We start from the raw sequence: 23,930 nt of genomic DNA, 5'->3' as shown, positions 1-23,930 counted from the left end.
CCATGGAAGTTAACCTTTCATATTGAATAACCCTCTTAGTAACAGAATGACTCTACTCAAAAAATTCACCATCTGCCCTCAAACATTTTCTCCACCTCTCAACCCAAGCTGTGAATCCACTTTGGAAAAATTCCAGTGGTTGGTGTTTGACCCAGGAACGTATGGCGTTTTTAACAACCTCTATGTCTTAAAAATGTTGACCACGGAGACAGTATTTGAGAGGGCCAAACAGATGAAAGTCAGAAGAGGCCAAATCAGGGCTGTATGGTGGATGTGGCATTATTGCCCACCCCATTTTGGCAATGGCCACAGATGTTGCCATTGAAGTGTGAGGTCTGGCATTGTCGTGGTGTAAGATGACATTTGACTGTCGAATTGTTGACCTTTTTTTGCGGATGGCTTCTTTCAGCTTCTTAAGTGTAATAATGTATCAATCACTGTTGATTGATTGGTTTTGTTCCGAGTAATCGATGAGAATAACACCTCGGCAATCCCAGAAGAATGTGGCCATGACTTTGTTTACAGATTGCTGTGATTTAAACTTTTTTGGCCTAGGTGAACTTGGGTGTTTCCATTGCTTTGATTGGCCTTTATTTCTGGGTCATAAAGTAATACCCAGGTCTCATCTCCTGTAATGACATTTTCCAAAAACGTCTCAGGGTTTGCTTCGAAGTTGGTCAAAAGGTCATTGCACACTTCCACCCTCTGCGCCTTATGATCCATGGTTAATTGCTTTGGAACCCATTTAGCACACACTTTACAATATCCCAAATTATTGATTAGTGTTTCTACAGTGCCATGGCTACATTCCAGTTCATCACTGATATCTCTGATGGTCACACGACGGTCTTTCTGAATCATGGCGTCAACTTTATGTCGGTTCTCTGCTGTCACTGCAGTTGATGGTCTGCCACCATGAGGTTTGTTGCACACGGACGATTCTCCCAATTGAAAATGCTTCATCCACCTTCTGACATTGCTATAGTCAATTGTACGCTCACCATACACTTTTTTCAGTCTTCTGTGAATTTCTGTAGCACTGCAGCCTTCTTTTTCCAGAAATTCAATGACGGCTCTTTGTTTCATCTTGGATTCCATGGTATTTCTTGGACTACCTAAACAAAACTACATATATAGTTAGCAGACATATGAAAGTACAAACTGACAAAATTTCAAATAAATGTGTATTATTTCAGAGTAATGAGCATTTAGACATTACTTCTTGGACAACCCTCGTGTATGTGTATGTATGTATATACAGTCAGGTGCATAAATATTGGGACATTGACAGAATTTTCATATTTTGGCCTATATTCATCACCACAATGGCTTTGAAATGAAACAAACAAGATGTGCTTTAACTGCAGACTTTCAGATTTAATTTGAGGGTAATTACATCCAAATCAGGTGAACGGTGTAGGAATTACAACGGTTTCTATATGTGCCTCCCACTTTTTAAGGGGCCAAAAGTAATGGGACTATCAACTCAAAAGCTATTTCATGGACAGGTGTGGGCTATTCCCTCGTTATTTCATTATAAATTAAGCAGATAAAAGGTCTGGAGTTGATTCTAGCTGTCACATTTGCATTTGGAATCAGTTGCTGTCGACTCTTAATATGAGCTCCAAAGAGCTGTCACTATCAGTGAAGCAAGCCATCATTAGGCTGAAAAATCAAAACAAACCCATCAGAGAGATAGCAAAAACATTAGGTGTGGCCAAATCAACTGTTTGGAACATTCTTAAAAAGAAAGAACGCACCGGAGAGCTCATCAACACCAAAAGACCCGGAAGACCACGGAAAACAACTGTGGTGGATGACAGAAGAATTATTTCCCTGGTGAAGAAAAACCCCTTCACAACAGTTGGCCAAATCAAGAACACTCTCCAGGAGGTAGGTGTATATGTTTCAAAGTCAACAATCAGGAGAAGACTTCACAAGAGTGAATATAGAGGGTTCACCACAAGATGTAAACCATTGGTGAGCCACAAAAACAGGAAGACCCGATTAGAGTTTGCCAAACAACATCTAAAAAAGTCATTACAGTTCTGGAACCCCATCCTATGGACAGATGAGACAAAGATCAACTTGTACCAGAGTGATGGGAAGAGAAGAGTATGGAGAAGGAAAGGAACTGCTCATGACCCAAAACATACCACCTCATCAGTGAAGCATGATGGTGGCAGTGTCATGGCGTGGGCATGTATGGCTGCAAATGGAACTGGTTCCCTTGTATTTATTGATGATGTTACTGTTGACAAAAGCAGCAGAATGAATTCTGAAGTGTTTCGGGCAATATTATATGCTCATATTCAGTCAAATGCTTCAGAACTCATTGGACAGCGCTTCACAGTGCAGATGGACAATGACCCGAAGCATACTGCAAAAGCAACCAAACAGTTTTTTAAGGCTAAAAAGTGGAATGTTATTCAATGGCCAAGTCAATCCCCTGACCTGAATCCAATTGAGCATGCATTTCACTTGATGAAGACAAAACTGAAGGGAAAATGTCCCAAGAACAAGCAGGAACTGAAGACATTTGCAGTAGAGGCCTGGCAGAGCATCACCAGGGATGAAACCCAGTGTCTGGTGATGTCTATGCGTTCCAGACTTCAGGCTGTAATTGCCTGCAAAGGATTTGCAACAAAGTATTAAAAAGTGAAAGTTAGATTTAGGATTGTTTAGTTTGTCCCATTACTTTTGGCCCCTTAAAAAGTGGGAGGCACATATAGAAACTGTTATAATTCCTACACCATTCACCTGATTTGGATGTAATTACCCTCAAATTAAATCTGAAAGTCTGCAGTTAAAGCACATCTTGTTTGTTTCATTTCAAAGCCATTGTGGTGGTGAATAGAGGCCAAAATATGAAAATTCTGTCAATGTCCCAATATTTATGCACCTGACTGTATATATATGTAGGTGTGTAGCTATGCTTCATGGTACAGACCACACCCCCACATCACTGGTCACACCCCCATATCAGTAATCACACCTTCTCAGGCTTGCCTACCCTCCCGATTTGGCCGGGAGCCTCCCGATTTTCGGGGGCCGCTCCCGGCCCCCCGGAAAGGCAGGCAAGCATCCCGACATCCCCCAGCCCTCCTGACCACCCCCCCAGAATAAACCTGAAACCCTAGCAGCAGGGGGGCTGGTGATGCAATTCACGCTGAATCGCGTAATTGTGGCCAAACCCCCTGCTTCACAATGCCGAAAATAACGGCATTGTGAAGAGGGGGCGGGGCCACGATGATGCTATCACACGGCCCCGCCCCTGGCTCTGCCCCCAAAGTGATGTCAGTGACCGGCCACGCCCCTCGCTGTTAGCCGACAATCTGCTCCCTCCCGGAAGGAGGGAGCTGATTGTCAGCAAGTATGCACGTTCTGCGGCAGCATGCAATAGGCCCTTCATAAATTTCAGCTCCAGGCCCACGAGGACCTTAATCTGGCACTAAGTATGTCTATGCTATGTTATTCCATGGCTCTGCATGGTTTTTCCTGTCTCAATTGGTGGAGCTGTTGGAGAATTACACACTGGTTTATACATATTCTTGCTACAGCCATACTACACTGGACATGCCTTATACCGTTTGATCTTTGAAGCTAAGCAGTGTAGGCCAGGCCAGTACTTGGGTGGGAGACCCCCTTGGAATACCTGGTGCTGTAACTTGTTAGTATCCTTGGTTGCGCCTGATCTGACATGCCCACCCTTTCCATTTCTGTCAACTCTTGCTACCTATATTAATATATTATCTATGCATTCTCTGTATTTACCTTTTCTGTCTCTTTACATTAGGTGGTGCATGATACCATGGGCACAATTTGCCTGTTTCTATATTGCATTCTTTCATACTCACATGACGGGGTATGATCCATGGCACAGTTTGCCTGCATGACTGTCCAACCCTTTCACCCTACTTGTGGCCTCATTTAATTTTATTTTCATAGTATTATCTTACTTTCTCTCACATCTCTGTCTGAGTATTTATTTACATGAGCCAGCCATTCATGAATCTGGCCATATACACTCCATTTTCTATTTGTAGTCGCAGTATGTTTATTATAAAGCCCAACTTCTTTTTTCATCCTGTTATTCTATTGTTTAACACATTTGTGTTTGTTTATCTCTGTTATCTCTTTATTTCTCCCACTATTTCGGTATTTTTGTCCCAGATGTCCATTATATCATTCTGCCAGTTACCACACGTACTAGCCTGCACGCATATTTTTTGCAGTGCTCGTTGACACTTATGCATGTTTAATGTCTGCTAATAACTTGTTTCATATTATGTTTGTCAATATGTCAACACTTCCACAGCGCACACTTAGTCCACTACTTCGGGAGTGTTGTTCACGGAGTGTGTGTAGACTAACAGCCGTGTCAGATATGCGTATGTATGATTGAGCCGGGTTGCCATGGTAGATCACCATGATGACGATGCTCCTAACAGCCGCATCATGACGGGCAAGTCGGTCCCGTTCCTGTGACGTCACTCACTCGGCGGACGACGCTGGGCAGACTGCACGCTTGTACTATGGAATGTCACTCGGTATATAGGTATGTACTGTATCACCTTTCTTGCTGTTCTTGATCCAGCAGAGTGAGTGACAGGAGAGGCCTGTGCGAATGAAGGCGTGCTTGAGTATTTCAACGCCATTTCAGAAGCGTGCATAATTAAAAGGCAGCGTCATAGTGCACGTCACTTGGTGGGATTTCACTCTGAAGTGCTCGCAGTGCTTGGCGCAGGGTATAGTCAACCTTAAGCGCTGCGATCGCATCTGATGGTGCTCGATGTACCAAATGGTTTAAAGCACTTCCGGGAGATGACGTGCGCAAGTGGGCGTCTTATGAATGGCTGATGGGCATCTGCATACTCTAAGTGATTGCACACCAAGACATACGGGTCTATTTACTAAGCAGTGTTAGGAGACACAGTGAAAAGTGATAAGTCTGTGATAAGTGCCAGCCAATCAGCTCCCAACTGTCATCTCACAGGCTGTGTTTGAAAAATGACAGTTGGGAGCTGATTGGCAGGCACCTTATCACTGACTTATCACTTTTCACTCTGTCTCCTAACACTGCTTAGTAACTAAACCCCATAGTGGGCGTGCTAATGCCTTGCCATGCGGTCGTCTGCCTTGCTGGGCGTGCACTGGATTTGCATACGCAGGGAGCGAGCGAACGGGTCTGAATGAGCTCCCCTGTGTGGTACATAGGGGCCCTTACAAACCTTTTCTATGGGGCCTTTAACTGCCTAGTTACGCCCCTGCTCACTGGTAACAGAGCAAAACTGCACAGAGCTATATAATATTGCCCGAAACACTTCAGAATTCATTCTGCTGCTTTTATCAGCAGTCACATCATCAATAAATACAAGGGAACCAGTTCCATTGGCAGCCATACATGTCCATGCCATGACACTACCACCACCATGCTTCAATGATGAAGTGGTATGTTTTGGATCATGAGCAGTTCCTTTCCTTCTCCATACTCTTCTCTTCCCATCACTCTGGTACAAGTTGATCTTTGTCTCATCTGTCCATAGGATGATGTTCCAGAACTGTAATGGCTTTTTTAGATGTTGTTTGGCAAACTCTAATCTGGTCTTCCTGTTTTTGTGGCTCACCAATGGTTTACATCTTGTGGTGAACCCTCTATATTTACTCTTGTGAAGTCTTCTCTTGATTGTTGACTCTGACACATATACACCTACCTCCTGGAGAGTGTTCTTGATTTGGCCAGCTGTTGTGAAGGGGTTTTTCTTCACCAGGGAAATAATTCTTCTGTCATCCACCACAGTTGTTTTCCGTGGTCTTCCGGGTCTTCGGTGTGTTCTTCATAGTTGATTTGGCCACACCTAATGTTTTTGCTATCTCTCTGATGGGTTTGTTTTGATTTTTCAGCCTAATGATGGCTTGCTTCACTGATAGTGACAGCTCTTTGGATCTCATATTGAGAGTCGACAGCAACTGATTCCAAATGCAAATGTCACACCTAGAATCAACTCCAGACCTTTTACCTGCTTAATTGATAATGAAATAACTAGGGAATAGCCCACACCTGTCCATGAAATAGCTTTTGAGTTGATAGTCCCATTACTTTTGGCTCCTTAAAAAGTGCGAGGCACATATAGAAACCATTGTAATTCCTACACCATTCATCTGATTTGGATGTAATTACCCTCAAATTAAATCTGAAAGTCTGCATTTAAAGCACATCTTGTTTGTTTCATTTCAAAGCCATTGTGGTGGTTAATAGAGGCCAAAATATGAAAATTCTGTCAATGTCCCAATATTTATGCACCTGACTGTATATCGTTTGTCCAGGAGTTCCAGGTAGATCAGGGAAAATCGGTAACGACATTGCATCATTTGAAAGTCGTTTAATGTGTACCCAGCTTTAGTGTTGTACTATCTATCTATTATACACAATGAAACACAAGTTGTCAATTGGTCAATGTCTGTTTATGAATTGTAATACAGACATGCTATATGCTAACCAAATCCTCTCTGCTGTGATACATTGTACCTCACATTGTATTCCAGCTGGCCTCAGATCAATGAATTTATTAATGTTATTTCAGGATTACTGATATAAAGTGGTTACTATGATGTTACATATTTAAACCTAATCCAATCTGCTGCAATACACTGTTTATTACAAGGAGAATTATTAGTAATATGCACTCCCTGTATTCTACTTTCATTAGTGAATTTATTTTGAAAATATTTTTTTTCGCCGCTGGAAGATTTTTCATCCTCCAGATAATTTCACCTTAATGCCAAGTATATAGCATACGTTATGTTGTTTGGGGCAGACTAACCATTTAAAAAGTCTGTATACCCTGTTACTTTAAAGGTGAAATACAGTATTTGTTTTATCATTATAATCAATTCTATACTAATACATACAAGAATGCCCCTAAAAGGAATCAGTCACATTATTAGCCCAGGCTAATATCTGCTTTTCAGGAGCTACCTGGGGGCTCTTATAAAGGGTTTTTCCCTATGTGTTAATGCTCAATATAGATGACAATTGCATAATAAAATATGTAGCAATTCAAGATAGTTACAAATAGTTCAGTATAATAACAGTGTTCAGAGAATGGAAAATGCCAAATTGTAGAAAATGCCCCCCCCCCCCCCCGCACATGCAGACACACACTTGAAAAATGACCCCAGCCAGACACACACACAGAAAACATTAAATGACCTCCCCATAGAAAATGTTAAATTACCCCTCCCCCCCACAGAAGGTGTTATGCTCTAAATACCAGACCCACAATAAAATAATAACAACCACACAGATTATGGTGATACTCCCTTCAGGATTTATTGGCAGTCTAGGACCAGAGCCGGGATGTACTAAGGTTGCGGTGACCATTCCACCAGTCAATGCAACCTTACTAATCGCATATGTACTAACATATGCGATTAGTATCGCAAAGGACCGCTCTTGCGATAAGAGCTGCCCTTTGTGAAGCAGCAGTTGCCTGGTGACGGGGTCTCCGTGGGACCCCGTCCCCTCCAAGCCCCGGGCGCTTCCTGCTGGTCACATGTGCAGGAAGCCCCGGGCTCCTCCTCCCTGCACCCGGAAGAATATTAGGAGGAGGAAAAGAAGACGGAGGACCCAGGAGGAGCGCGGTCCGGCGACAATGGAGTACAGGTGAGTGGGGGCCAGCGCTGGGCGACGGCGAAGCGTCGGGTGCAGGGTCCGGTAAGAAGCCCATAGGCTGCTATAGGGTAATGCCAGGTTTTTCTGGCGTTACACTCCACGACGAAAAAAGGGTGGGCGGGGCTTAGTACATTTGGAAATGAGGTAACAACCCCGAAAATGGGGTTTTTACCGAATTTTTCCTTTAGTACATCCCGCTTCAGGTGTTATGTCAGTAAGAGGGGAAGATGATAGGTGTATTACACATAACTGTTATTGCTGGCATGATGATATTAAGTTCCCACAAAAATTAAAGTAACAAACACATAAAGTGGTGAATAATTGGGTAATGTACAGAAGTGTGCAAAGGAAGTAATAGTGTTAAATATAAACAGGGAAAACCCTGTTTGCATTCAGCTCTATTACTTCCTTTTACATTCTGTATATTACCCAATATTACCAGGGCCATCTCTTCCTCTCTTCCATTGGCCTTAATGGGCAGTTTCCCAAGGGCCCCAAGCTTCAAGGGGCCAGCTATCCCCCCTGCTGCCACGGCCACTTGGTAAATGATTTTTTTAAGCACTGTGTCCCGATCCGCCAGCTCCCCCCAACCTCCCCTCCGTGATGAGTGACACCACAACCCCCCTGCCCGCGGTTGACGAGTACTCACCCCCAGGGGCGGATTGGGTCCCCTGTGTGGCCTCCCTTCATTCCCCACTGCTCTTCTCCGCCAGCCTGACTGGCTGCTGCTGCGATCAGAGCTTAGCTCCGATCGAGCAGCGTACTGTAGTTGAAGAAAAATGGCCGACGGGGGAGCTGCTGCGCATTGCCACCCGCAGCAGCCCCTCCAATAAGCCCTTGCGGAGTCGTCAGTCACCACTGACGGCTCCGCCTCCAGTCCATCTGCGGCCCGCCTCCATCACCCTCTTCGTCTGCAGTGCAGCCCAGCCTTCCCTGAGCGCACAGCAGCAGCGGTAGTAGGCAGCCCACGGTGTACACAGAAGGAGTAGCAGGAGCCAGCGCCGGCCAGTAAGTAAACTTTATTAAATCTGCCTGTCCGATAGTGTCATAGGGGGGGAGGGGGGGTGTTGGATACACAGGGGGCTAGGGGAATCTGGGGAATGGTGAGGATGGGGAATGGAGAGGCTGAGAGACAGGGGCTGGGGAATGGTGATGCTAAGAGACACGGGGCTGCAGAAGGTCCTGAGGGAAGGTGCTGAGGGGCTGAAGATGGTGCTGAGGGGGGGAGGATGGTGGTGTGTTTTTTTTCCCCATGGGGCCAATCTTTTTTTCTTGTCGAGGCCAATGTGTTTTATTTTTTCCTAAGGGGGAATGGATGTTACATTCTCCACTCCCACTATATATAAAAAAAAAAAGTGCAATAAATACCACCAGGCTAGAATAGAATAGGTGGGCAGGGGCCCCAGTGCATTGCTTTGCCCAGGGCCCACACTGCTGTTAAGACAGCCCTGAATATTACACCACTTTATGTGTTTATTACTTGTCTTTTTTGGGGAGATTTGCTGGTAGTAAGTTATGTGCTCCCCTTCTTCTGTCCGAGTCTACACACCAGTAGTTTTTCTCAGTCCATATATTCCCAACAGGCCATGTATCAGACATCCTATGCCAATGCCAGGGCTGGATCCTCCTTTCAGTGCCATGATGATAATAGGTGTTATTGGCACAGCCACAGAAAGCAGATTGTTACATTGCTGGCTCAGGTATGCAGTCACTTTGCCCCATGAATTATTGCTGGCTCAGGTATGCAGTCACTTTGCCCCATGAATTATCCCTCTCAGCCACTTTGTTATTTAATGTCTCCAAATTTCTCTTCAGGTGTTTTATTTCTTTGTGGGCTTCATTGAGGGATATCTGGGCCTCGACCAAGCGGCACTCCTCCTCTAAACAAGCCTCTATGTTTTGGGCAAGTTGGGTTTTCAGAAGGGCTATTTCAGCTTCCCTGCAATATCAGAAAGAATGGTTATAGCCTGAAAATACAACTTTAAATGACAATTAAAAATTACTCTTGGTACTCAAACTAGAACTTCTGAAAGGAATCATCCGTTTAAAATACAGTAACACACTGTTGTTGCAATTAGATAGTTAAAGATTGTTACCACGGTTACAGACATTGCCAAGGTGGATCACTCTGCGGACCGCACTAATTATTTCCATGGCTGCAGAGATGGCTTGTGAGGGTCAGTCATTATTTTACTAATGAAAATAAAAATGTTTGACCAGAGTAGAAGTTGCCAGAATGTGATGGGGTCAGCAGGGAAGAAAAATTCCATATGTAGCAATATTGTAAGGGTTCATGTTAGGATACTGGGAGGTAGCATTAATGCATACTTGCCAACTTTCCCTGATTGTCAGGGAGACTCCCTGAAACAGAAGCAATCTCCCTGTCTCTCTGAAGAGCCTAGCAATCTCCCTGATTCTACCTTACCCCCATTATGAATATATTATATATAAAAATAAACAGATATTTACATTCAAATGGGATCATTAGTATCATTTCCCTGCATTGGTTATAAGGCACAATGATCCCTATGGCTACATGCATTTTCTGTCATGTATCAGTGTTTTCATAAAAAAATAGATCTTACTAACTGATTTTGGGCTCGTATACATGTGGATATAAGTAAATTTTATGACTCGCCTCTCAGATGTAGCAGTACACGCCCACTTTACCGCCGCACTCATAGGTGCTGCTTTCACAGTCTCCCTGAAATGCTTCTTCAAAAGTAGGCAAGCATGCCTTAATGTAATGCATTGGTGCCACATTAGTACAATGCACCTCTGTGTAAGGGCCTCCACAGCACCTGCCCCTGGGTCAGTGATATCACCCATGTAACAATGTAGTTCAGGTCTGGCCAGCCTGTGGTTTTCCAGCTGTTGTGACACTACAAGTCCTGCACTGGTCTAACTGATCATAGAATAATTGTCTTCAATAAATTCACCCAAAGCCCATATATAACTCCTACCCCCTTCCTTTTAGAGACAACTTTGTATTAGTAGCAAACATCAACTATACTCCCCTTACATCCGCTGTGCCCCTGATTTTCCCATGTCGGGCCATGGCTGTGAGCTGCTCTTACAGTATATAATGAAGCATTTGGGTTGTGACTTTTTCTTCTCACCTGACTGATTAGAACGAGTGCTGTAATGCACAGTGTAATGGGATATACTGTATGTGTCTAAGCTGAATGGACAAGCTCCGGACTGGTGACAGCTGAAACACAGGAAGCCCCACTTGCTTTTTGGGATTCAGAAAATGGAGAGAGTGGTTATGGGCTCCCATATTTTTAAGTGAAAGGCTGATAGCACCACAGTGGTTAGTTAGTTTGATAACTGACCTGGCAGCTATATGTTTGGAGTTTGTATGTTCTCTCCATGCTTCTGTGAGTTTCCACTAGGTACACTCCAAAAATCACACTGGTGGGATAATTAGCTGCAGACTATACATGGGCCATAGCGTGTGATTTTGTGTTATGGTATTTAGACTGTAAGCTCCATGAACCAGTTATTCTGTGAATTTGGGTGCACAAGGAGAATTTAAGGAAAATGAGCCCTATCCGATAGACATTTCTTGTGTAAAAATGGGGACTGTTGGGACACATAGGAACTCTATGATTGGTGCAGGTACAGTGCAAACAAGTGTCCCCGTAGATGGATTTTAGTTAAAATCTTACTGGAGTTTTCTTTTAAGCAGAGAAACACTTAAAGTGAAGGCAAGATGCATTATCCCACAGCTAATATGTCACTAGGAGCAGATACCTTTGCAGGAGTGTGTCCATGCATGCTTTCAGTGTGGGGCTCATGTCCCTGATGTCCTCTGTACGCCTATGCTTGTCACAGTGAGCACGCTCCATCTGTGTATACCTGCAGCAGTTTCATCATGCAGAGTGCAGGCAGGTATAGCAGTAACAAAAGTGAGCACATCTGTGTATACCTGCAGCGGTATCATCATGCAGAGTGCAGGCAGGTATGGCAGTAACATAAGTGAGCACATCTGTGTATACCTGCAGTGGTATCATCATGCAGAGTGCAGGCAGGTATAGCAGTAACACAAGTGAGCACATCTGTGTATACCTGCAACGGTATCATCATACAGAGTGCAGGCAGGTATTGCAGTAACATAAGTGAGCACATTATTATTATTACCAGTTATTTATATAGCGCACACATATTCTGCAGCGCTTTACAGAGAATATCTTACCATTCACATCTATCCCTGCCCCAGTGGAGTTAATCTATATTCCCTACCACATGCTCGCAAACATACACACTATGGTCAATTTTGTGGGGAGCCAATTAACCTACCAGTATATTTTTGGAGTGTGAGAGGTTAACGGAGTACCCGGAGGAAACCCACACAAGCACAGGGAGAATATACAAACTCCACACAGTTTAGGGCTGTAGGAATCGAACCCATGACCTCAGTGCTGTGAGGCAGTAATGCTAACCATTACACCGTCTGTGCTGCCCATCTGAATGTATACCTGCAGCAGTATCATCATGCAGAGTGCAGACAGGTATGGCAGTAACATAAGTGAGCACTCTCCATCTGTGTATACCTGCAGCAGTATCATCGTGCAGAGTGCAGGTAGGTATGGCAGTAACTACAGAAAAAAAGGAATTTGCCCTCTAGCACACTGCAGCTAAATCAAAAATGCTTGAATCCTACATGATAATAGAAATTCAGAGGTATTGGTTACATACATTTGCAAATATGCATTAAGGGGTTCATGTCCAAGAAGCAAGGCACCATAAAAAATTCCAGCCAAGGACCATCCCCAGGGCATCACATGAAAAGGGGAAAAAAAAGGTGATAGTGAAGTGGGCCCCACTCCCAAATGCTCACCCCAAAATAATTATTGCTACATAATAGTAGCACCCACTCTGGGTCATATAATAACAAATTGATGTACTGCATGATAACAGTACATGTATGAGCTGAGAGCTAACTTACCTTGGAGGTACCCCAAAAAACCTCCACATGGCACTATAAGGATCAGCACCTCCTCCTAATGCTGACTCCCTTCATGCCTCCAAACTGCAAGCAAAAAATATGGTAGTTGCTCAATCAGCTTAATGATATACTACAGGTGCTTGTAAAGGGTGGGGTTTACACTGAACTACAGAAAAAAAAGGAATTTGCCCTCCAGCACACTGCAGCTAAATAAAAAATACTTGAATCCTACATGATAATGTAGTGCACCCCAAAATATTAGTTAGCGCTCAGCTATTCATGCAGTACACCAATTTGTAATTATATGACCCAGAGTGGGTGCTACTATTATGTAGCAATAATTATTTTGGGGTGAGCGTTTGGGAGTGGGGCCCCCGGGGTTGTTCTGGCTGGACCTTTCTCATGGCATCACCACTTAATTCACATAGAATATTTTTTAACTTCTCTAATCGTTTGTATATTATTTATGTCATTTTAATTATTTTACATTTCATGAACACTTATTGATCTATCTTTACACATCTATCCTTTCCACTTCACTATCACCTTTTTTCCCCTTTTCGTGTGATGCCCTGGGGATGGTCCTTGGCTGGAATTTTTTGGGGTGCCTTGCTTCTCGGACGTGAATCCCTTAATGTTAGGGACGCTGGTATAGAGGACCCTTGACGTTGGCCCAGCGCTTATTCATATATTTGCAAATGTATGTAACCAATACCTCTGAATTTCTATTATCATGTAGGATTTAAGTATTTTTGATTTAGCTGCAGTGTGCTGGAGGGCAAATTCCTTTTTTTCTGTAGTTCAGTGTAAACCCCGCCCTTTTCAAGCACCTGTAGTATATCATTAAGCTGATTGAGCAACTACCATATTTTTTGCTTGCAGGTATGGCAGTAACATAAGTGAGCACATCTGTGTATACCTGCAGCAGTATCATCATGCAGAGTGCAGGCAGGTATGGCAGTAACAGAAGTGAGCACATCTGTGTATACCTGCAGCGGTATCATCATGCAGAGTGCAGGCAGGAATGGCAGTAACATAAGTGAGCACATATGTGTATACCTGCAGCAGTATCATCATGCAGAGTACAGGCAGGTTTGGCAGCAGCATGAAACAAGTTATTAAAAGTGTAAGAAAATGCTCTATATTTTACTGATGAAAACATGACAGAACATGCCAGTAGTACTCAGTGCAGTTCAGAGTAATGCAGAAATTAAGGATGAATGTGCAGGACAACAAAGTTACCAGTAGTGGGCAGTATGAAACCACAAAGGAAAGGGCTTCAGTATATTTTCTGTAGGATATAAGATCATATTTTGCAGATGACTATGTCCCCAGGCGAGACCCTGGTACTTAAAATACCGGCACCAGAATCCTGACACCTGTCAGAATCCCAGCGCCGGCATCCTGATCGCCAGCATCCCGAAGGTAAGTAGCGAGGTCAGTGTTAGGCACTAGGGCAGTGATTCCCAACCTCGGTACTCAAGGCACACTAACAGTACTGGTTTTAGTGATATCCATGATTGTGCACAGATGGTCTAATCAAAATAACTGAGGCACTAATTAAGTCACCTGTGCTCAAGTATGGCTATCCCTAAAACCTGGACCATTAGTGTGCCTTGAGGACCATGGTTGGGAACCCCTGCACTAGGGCCAAGGTTAGGTTTAGGCACCAGGGAGGGAGGGTTAGGGGTAGAGAGAGTGGGAGGGTTAGGATATAAACCGACAGGTGTCGGTATCTTAACCCTGTCAGGATGCTGGCATCAGGATTTTGACCACCGGAATCCTGAGCGTCGGCATCCCATACCCATCCTTACTGATCATTCCAACGAAACACAACTACACAAACACAAACATAAAATATCAGGCCTATTTTGTGTAGGATCTGTGGTGGGTGGGGGTTGTGGTCGGTGATTGCGCTGTGGTCATATTCTAAGACCCTTCTTAAGGTGGCTACACACTGGATGATGTACTCACGATGAGATATAGTGAACGATTTCCCATGAACTCTCCCTGGCAGCTCCCAGGCTCTCCTGGACACGATATGGTGCTAATCTGACCAACGACCTAGTGTGCACTAAATCGTGTATGAGATTGGCAAATCTTACCTGCAGTAGGCAAGATCTGAAGATGCGATGTACGTCCCATGGGTACGCGCATTGGCATCGTGATCGTGGACACTCACGATTTGGACATGTTTTACACGATTTGTCGTTCCAAAGTGTGGATATCGGGCAAATCCTGTAAAATATCATCTAGTGTGTTGGCAGCTTAAGACTTTTCTAAAGACCCAGAATGGTGTTGGTACAAGGGTACTGTGAGCCTTTGTGGCTGGTCTTATTGCTGGGAAGCGTATTCCCCAGTCATGTGTCGTTGGTTCAGTATATTTGGTTTGTTAAAGTCCTAGAGCTGTCAGGGAGAATGGATGTAATGTGCTGGGATCACACTAAGCGGCGGATTGTTACTTTCATAGCCTTCCCCATACAGCATCTCGGGGAACACTATCTACAGGTGCACCAGTGTGACCTCTTACCTGGTAGGGAAAGGCGTCTTGTGGCCTCTGGGCCTGGCAGGGATGTCTATAGATGAAATTGTGCTTATACTGTTTGGTGTTGATGTATCACTTCCTAAATTGTAAAAAGAAAAGAAAGACACAAAGGGTTCTATTTATTAACATTATATTGACTAAAATAAAGTGAAAAGGGGTGTTTTCACACCCTTTTCACATTATTTTAGTATCACCTATAGTTATTACAGGGCAATTGGAATAGAATTCGTAAAATTCTACTCCAACCCCTAAGTATCACTTAATTTTAGTAATCAGATCGCATTTCCCATAATTGTAATCGGAAATGTGATCTGTCTGGTAGTTACTAAAAATAAATTGTGAAAAAAATACCTAGGGAGGCGCTGTGATAATAACGCCACCTGGAGGTGGCGTTATCCAGGGTCTCCCCCGATTACCGGACTCCTGCTCCGCTCTAATGGGGAGAGCAGAGCCGGGAGTCGGTCCCAGTAATCAGCTGTGTGGTCTAAACAGACCGCAAGATGATTCACTGCAAAAAAAAAATAGTAAAAAAAAAAATTAACTTACCTGACTCCAGGGACTGGTGGTCGGGGGCTCCAGGTGATGTCCTCGCGGGCACTTTTTCACGGTATTTTTTCCAAAAATACTGTGACTAGTGTGCGGATGGGATTTGCAGGGACAGAGCTTTATCGCAAGCTCTGTCCCTGCAAGGGATTTGTAGTAAATCCCTGTGATATTGCCTGAGTTCGCAATGCGAATTCAGTCGTTAATATCACACTACAATCTGCATTCAATATGCGGATTGTAGTAAATAGAGCCCAAAGTGATTAAGCTGCCATACACCTGCCAGATAAACACAATAGAATGATACACCCTGTGCCCAAAACTCACTTAACCCACAGCCATGTGGTACCTCGTTTCGCACAAGGATGAGTGACTATTTATACCTGGCCCTCATCACAGACGGTATTATAAGTTAGAAGTTTATTATATAGTATAGTTATATTGTATCCGTTATAATTGGAATATTTAGTTTATTTTGTTATTGTGTGTGTGTCCCATAACACCAGCCATCCTCATTATGGCACAGCGGTACTGCATGAGCAGCTCAGAGATCTGTGCGTGTCCACTGCCTGGCACCGCTTGCTGCATGTAATACATTTTGTGGCAATATCTAAACGTGGGGTGTGGACTGAAAGATCGACAGTATTTAAGTAGATAGTCAATAAGTCAACACTGAATGGTCGGCATGCATTAGGTCGACAGGGTCAAACAGTCGACTGGGAAATGCATGACATGGACTAAGGTCAGCACGTTCAAATAGTTGACACGGTCAAAGAGTCAACACACACATGGTTGACATAGAAAAGGTTGACACTTTGGTTATTTTAACCCTAATCCTCACTCTAACCTATTGACTGTCTATCTAGACACTGGGGATCTTGCATCCGTGTTCCCTAATATGTTGCATGATCTAAGACTATGAGCTGTATTCAATTAGAGCGGATCCGCAATACTTTTCCGCCTCCCAAACTTTTTGCCAACATCGCGTCTTTTGTAGGTGGAAAAGTATCACGGCCGTGCCGGCTTTACCCTGTATTCAATATGGAAGTATGCGAAAATGGGACCCGGCAAAACTTGAACAGGCGGAAAGTGCTGCCAGATTTGGGGAAATCAGCCTGACACCCCCCAAAAGTTGCTCTGACATGGGGGTTAGCTATGGTTATCCCCAATTTGGCTTGCTGAAGGTATTTGGTGTTTTTAACGGGCTGAATTGCTGCTAAATAGCATTTTTCTATACGTGGTGCAGAATAGTATTCAGGAGTATTTTTTCCAGAAAATAACTTATCCCAGCAAATTTGGGGTACTTAAAAATGGGGGCCAGCATATTTAAAAGTTGCTAAAGTGATGTTAAAAAAATCGTGAAAAATCCACCTTCCGCAAGCACCTACAATCAAATAAACACCTGGGGCATACTTGGAACCCCCCCAGAGTCAAGTTCGCAAGTTTTTAACTTTGTACCCCAACATTTTTTTTGTACGCCCCCAAATTCAAAGTCATTTTTTGGGGTGTTCTTGAGTGTTTTTTAAAACATTTTTGACACAGTTTACCTTTGGGAGACTGTCTGAAGGCTGCATGGGGGTTCCCGCAACGTTGCACCCCAAAACCCCAATTCTGCACTTTTTTCCGCCTCCCATTCATAGGCGAAACTTTACCGCCTATTATATTGCATTTTCAAATAGAATATGGAGTCAAATCAAACCAGGCGAAAATTACGTCATCTGCGAAAAGTTTCCGCCAAAACCACGCGGAAATGGGATTTCGCCTCAAATTGAATAGAGGCCTATGTGGGAAAATTTTTAAAGCAGCAATAATTCAAAAGGCAAAACCAACCTGCGCCAATGCCTTGTATTCTCCAAACACTGACATTAAGTTAAGGTTAAATGAACCTGTCAATTATGGAGGCTGAGGTGTAACAAGGGGACGATTACGTTATAATTGGAGGGATGAACAGAAGCGAAGACATTAGTCAATATTTGGACACATTATAGAAAAGAAATAAGCCTGTGCTGAGTTAATAACATACTGCACCTTGCGGCATTAGCTGCCATCCAGCCTATTATGGCTGTTTGGGTTTAGCCTATGTCAGTTCTTTGTTGCAGGTTAGACTCCGTGCCGTAGGTGTGAGTGCGATTTATGTGACCTGCATGCCAGTGCTGCGTGAATATATATATATATATATATATATAAGACATAGGGGCAGAACTATGGGAGACAATGGAGGCGCCTGCCGTCGGGCTCCGAAGGGACACCTCCTCCATCATCCACAACATATTCACCCTACTTAGGGCTGTAACTATGTACCCGGAGTGTAGCGTCACGGCCGCCCAATACATGGCACCCCCAGTGTCGGACTGGGGCATAAAGGGCCCACCAGGTGAATGCAGTAGTAAGGGCCCATGCTAAAGGTGTATAACCAGTCACCCGAGAGGGTATGGCAAGCCACCACAGGGCCTTGGCTAACCATTAGAGAGTGCATGGTGTGGGCCCCTTTATAAATATATAGTTTTTAAAGTAGTAAATACAGAATTTGTGATAATGTGCCAGATTGATAACAACAATCCATTGTAGTGAATACACCATAATCCTGGGAATTCAGTATAATGTAACTTATAAACAGGCTGGAACTTGACCCCTAGAGGAGGGAGAGGGGCCCTCAAGCAGTGGGGTCCACCGGGGATTTCCCCTGTACCCCTGTGGGCCAGTCCGACCCTGGGCACCCCTTCCCGGCACCTGAGAAGCCACCATACACTAGTGGACAGGTCCATCTCAGACCAACAGCTGCTTATTTTGTCTATCTATAGCCTGTCTGCATGCGAATTGCTACATTACAGTGTAAGCGGCTGTGACTAGGGGGGGGGGGGACGGTTTGGCACCAAATTACAACTTGCCTCCGGGCATCTGGGATGAACTTACACCACTGATACGCCACTACCCCAGTAAGAAAACATACAGTCAGGTTAGCGTATACTGTATATATATATATATATATATATATATATATATATATATATATATGTTAGTGGAGGACTTGCAGGCAGACCCTTGATGTTATGTTGTGAACTTGAATGTTTTCAATTAATATATAAACATATATCTCAAAGTATTATTTTACACCCTATAGGGTATATATACTAAAGTGTGAGTTTTTAAAAGTGGAGATATTGCCCATAGCAACCAAATAGATTCTATTTATCATTTATCTAGCACTTTCTATAAGATAATAGCTAGAATCTAATTGGTTGCAACATCTCCACTTCTAAAACCCTGCACTTTAGTAAATATACTCCTATGCAACCAACCAGGTAAGTGACCCTACTGGGGAAGTGGGAGGACTCAATAAGGTCCGTGGGAAGTGGCAGCTTGTATATAAAAGCTCTTCTGGAAATGCTGTCTGCCAATAACACACCTGCATTATAAAGAGATGTAGCCAAGATAACAAGTTTATTACCTGTGGAGAAGGAACTCAGGGCCTGATTCAGACCCGCACGCGAGCGCTGAGCGCTCGCAAGCGGGTCGATTGATGCCCTAGTGCGCATGGCGGAGGGATCTCCGTCGTGCGCATGTGCGAGACCCGAATAACGATGGGGTAGCCGTCGTTATGGGTCTCGCACCAAAGGGGGTGTGCTGTCGATGGTGAGTGACAGCACGCCCCCTTTGGTGGGCGTGCCGGGGGCGTGGCTGCCAGACGGAGGCGTTCCCATGGGAACGCCTACTGTCTGGGTCCGGCCCCACTGACATCACTAGTGATGTCAGTGGGAGTGATTTTGGCTCTGATAGAGCCAAAATCACTCCAGGGCTTGCGGCCACCGAGACCCTGCCGCAGGGTCTCGTCGCAAGCCCGATGGTCGCGATGGTCTTGACCATCGCGACCATCATCATGGACGCTCGCATAAGCTGTGGGTGGTAACCCACAGCTATGCGAGCGTCCAAAAGGCCGGATGAAAAAAAAAAAAAAAAAACACGCACTGGTTCAGAGCGGGCGCTCGTTCTGAGCGTCCGGCTCTGAATCAGGCCCTCAGAGTCCGGCATGTTGAGATGTCATAGAAGCCTTCCTCCTCTGAGCTCAGGCTGCCCGTAAAATCCATTCCTTTTGTTTTCTGAATATAAAAAAAGTCAGTTTAGCGTCTTCTATACAGCGCACGTCAGTCAGAACAGAAAATCCTACAGCAGACAGATATACTGGAGGCAGTCTCATATCAGTGGTATCCTGACAGTCAGAATCCTGACTCAAGCAGGTAAGTGTCCTAACCCTCCCCCCACAGCATAAGCCTAAGCTCCCTGCAGCCTAACCCTAACAGTCTAACCCCCTGCAGCCTAACCTTAATGACCCCCGGCAGCCTACCCCCCCCACAGCCTAACCCCCCATGCAGCCTAACCCTAACCCCTCCAGTGCCTAACCCTCCCCTCCCACAGCCTAACACTCCCCTCCCGCAGCCTAACCCTAACCCTGCTTTTTTTTCGGCCGCAAATACGTCTTATTCACAATGTGACTAGGACTCACCAGGAGGCTGCTCTGATTAATTTGATATATCGTCACTTATGTGCGACTACGTCTGTATCTGTATACTAAGTGCTAAGATGCAGGAGTCGCAGCTTTTTTTCACGTCAAGTTCTCAATCGCACACAGATAGACAAGTGTCACATATGAAATAAATCAGTGCAGTTGTCACATATTACGACTAATACAATTATCAGCTGAGAAAGTTGCAAAAAACATGCCCAGCGCAAAATTGGGACCTGGCAGCTCACTCGCTCCAGGCGTCACGCGCCTCGTGGCGTACTGATGCTAGGGGTATGGGGACACATCTGTATTAGCACTATACATCTCTATTCATTTTAATAAATATTTAGCTGTAATTTATTCTATTAGTTAAAATTATGTTTTTATAATGAATTAATAACAGTTAAATGTTATTGATTATTTGTGCGCCCTATACAGACTTCTCTTTCTCTACAAATGGGTTATACCTCAGTCTGTGGTTGCACCCCCTACATTTCTGATAAGATATTTGTAGCAAATACATATATACATTATATTTACTAAACACCACTAGAGTATTATTTCCCAGTGCAGTAGATATACTTCTGTCTCTCTTCTACTTACCGTCCCAGCAGATAGAATTGGGGTCCCACAAGATGGTACGGTCTTATGTCTGGGGACCAGCCGGGGAATTCGGCTCTGCGTATTATAATTACTAGGTATGTGGCTGCCTGTAAAATCCATTCCTTTTGTTTTCTGAATATAAAAAAAGCAATTTAGACAGTTTAGTGCTTTCCATACAGCGCACGTATAGACAATCTCTGCCATTTCCCAGGCATTAAACAGATCCAAAGTTACAGGTGAACATGTGTACGGTGCTGCGAACCGCATGTGGCACCCTATAAATAATGCTTTATAATAATTATACAGAGATCAAAAGGTACATATTATACAATCTCATGAAAAGAATTAGTGATAAAATGTTGCAATTATAACAGTGATGACAGTATTATTCCTACTACTACTACTAATAATAATGATAACTGTTGCGTCACTGGGTGGGTGCAGTGGCGTAACTTCATCCCAGGTGCCCAGAGGCAAGATAAATTTTGGTGCCCCCCCAAATTAAATTTTACCCCCCCAGCTTCCGCCGCCCACCTATGCAATCCCTTTTATACAATGCCCCCAGTAGTGGTCCCCTCAGTAGAAGTCCCCCTATGCAGTGCCCGCCTATGTAGTACCCCCCAGTAATGGTCCCCCTATGCAGTTCCTCCAGTAGTGTTTCCCCTATGCAGTACCTCCAGTAGTGGTCCCCCTATGCAGTGCCCCCAGTAGTAAGGCCCCTGTAGTGCTCCCAATAGTAAGGTCCGCCCCTGTAGTGCCCCCAATAGTAAGGCCCCTCTAGTGCCCCCAGTAGTAAGGCCCCTAGTAGTAATGCCACTGTAGTGCCCCCATATGATGCCCCCAGTAGTAAGGCCCCTGTAGTGCCCCCAGCAGTAGGCCCCTGTAATGCCCCCTTTAGTGCCCCCATATGATGCCACCAGTAGTAAGGCCCTTGTAGTGCCCCCAGTAGTAAGCCCCCTGTAGTGCCCCTAGTAGTAAGCCCCCAGTATTGAGCCCCCAGTAGTAAGCCCCCTGTAATGCCCCCAGTATTAAGCCCCCAGTAATAAGCCCCCTGTAGTGCCCCCAGTAGTAATCCCCCTGTAATGCCCCCAGTATTAAGCCCCCTGTAGTGACCCCAGTAGTAACCTCCAGTATTAAGCCCCAAGTAGTAAGCCCCTTGTAATGCCCCCAGTAATGCCCCCAGTATTAAGCCCCCAGTAGTAAGCCCCCTGTAATGCCCCCAGTAGTAAGCCCCTGTAATTCCCCCAGTAGTGCCCCCAGTATTAAGCCCCCTGTAGTACCCCCAGTAGTAAGCCCCCTGTAATGCCCCCAGTAGTAAGCCCCCTTTAGTGCCCCCTGTAGTGCTCCCAGTAGTAAGCCCCCTGTAGTGCCCCCAGTAGTAAGCCCCCTGTACAGCCCCTAGTATTAAGCCCCATGTAGTGCCCCCAGTAGTAAGCCCCCTGTAATGCCCCCTGTATTAAGCCCCCCGTAGTGCCCCCAGTATTAAGCCCCAGTAGTAAGCCCCCTGTAATGCCCCCAGTATTAATACCCCTGTACTGCCCCCAGTATTGTGCCCTCTGTAATGCCCCCAGTATTAAGCCCCCAATAGTGCCCCCCCACACGCACACACACACACATATACAAAAAGAAAAACTTACCTTCAGCCCCACTCCAGTGCCTGCTGCCGTCCGTCCCCAGTGCCCGCTCCTCGGAACTATGGGAGTGATGTCATGACGTCACTCCCATAGTGCACTGCGGGACCCGGAGCTCAGTAGTGAGCTCCTGCTGCCGCTGGCGCCAGGGGGGAGGAGAGAAGGAGCGAGCGCCCGCTGGTAACACACTCAGCAGGCGCCTAGCAAATGGAGGGTGCAGGGGGTGCGGCCGACCAAGCACTTCAGCGACAGGGACTGCCACTTTGTGGCTGAAGTGCTTGGTTTGTTTGGGCACCCACAAAAAAGCTACAAATCGGCAACAGCTCTATAGTGGCAAGATGCCATCCTCACCCTAATCAGTGTGTACATCAACAGATTCCTCACACAATATTAATTCATCCCTACTGGAATCCACCATTACAGAAGTATCTGTACTGTGACGTGATTGGCAGGAAAGGATTTCCTCATTAAATTTCCAGTTCATTTTAATGAACATCATTTTTTCTACATTTTGTGGAAGTAGCCTCCTACGTCGTTCGCTCACAAGGTTCCCGGCTGTACTGAAAACTCTCTCTGAGTACACACTGGAGGGTGGGCAGCTTAAGTAATGTAAAGCCAGTTTATACAAGGGTCTCCAAATTGCCTTTTTTCCTTCCAATATTTCGAAGGGACTCTGTGACATGTCTACTTGTACGGTGTCCTGAAAATAATCCTCCACCATTCTTTGGATGGTAATCGTATTAGATGGGGTTACGGTAGAGGTGTCACTGGTGTTGGGCAATTCTTTTAGACCAACCAGATGTCAAAATGTTGACTTGACTTATCTGCATCACCACTGGGTTTTTTGGGAAATGTGAATGTTTTTCTGGCTGCTGCTGGAGAAACCGAAGGAGGAGACGTCATTGTAGTGCCATGTGTCACTTCAGCTGCCAACTTGCTTACCAGGAGTGCTTTGGATCTTTTAAGATCTGGGTCAGTTGTAAAGAAAGACACAGCATATGACTTAAACCTAGGATCAAGCATGGTTGCTAAAATATAATGATCAGATTTCAAGATCTTGGCTACCAGTGGATCCTGGCGAAGCGAATAAAGGACTTGATCTAACAGTCCAGCATACTTTGCGGAATCACTTTGTTTAATCTCCTTCAATTTCTCCAGCTGATTTTCCAAAAGCCTAATCAGGGGAATCACCTTAGTCATGCTAACAGTGTAAGCACTCACTTCACATGTGGCAACTTCAAATGGTTTGAGCACCTTGTACAAGATACATTCCACCTCCTCTCCCAATGTCATGGCTTGACGTATAGCTATGGATGGCTTTTTGCTGCTCCTCCATCCGCTGAAGCACATAAAGGGTGGCGTTCTACCTCGTAACCACCTCTTGCTTCAGTTGATGGCAGGGCAAATTATACTGCTTTTGCAGGTGCTGCAATCTCCTGCACGCTGTTGCTGAATGCTGAAAATGTCCCAAAATTTTTCGG

The 23,930-nt window shown here is 44.8% G+C and overlaps 1 pseudogene; it reads left to right on the top strand.

Moving 5' to 3' along the window:
- Positions 1-3,552: 3,552 nt before the first annotated feature.
- On the top strand, positions 3,553-3,670 carry LOC148515395 (5S ribosomal RNA; annotated as a pseudogene).
- Positions 3,671-23,930: the final 20,260 nt, after the last annotated feature.

The sequence above is a fragment of the Taudactylus pleione genome, unplaced genomic scaffold (assembly GCF_031769625.1).
Source record: "Taudactylus pleione unplaced genomic scaffold, aTauple2 ptg000250l, whole genome shotgun sequence".
NCBI lineage: Eukaryota > Metazoa > Chordata > Amphibia > Anura > Myobatrachidae > Taudactylus > Taudactylus pleione.
Note: the sequence above shows the minus strand (reverse complement) of the source record. Positions and strands in the feature narration are given on the sequence as shown.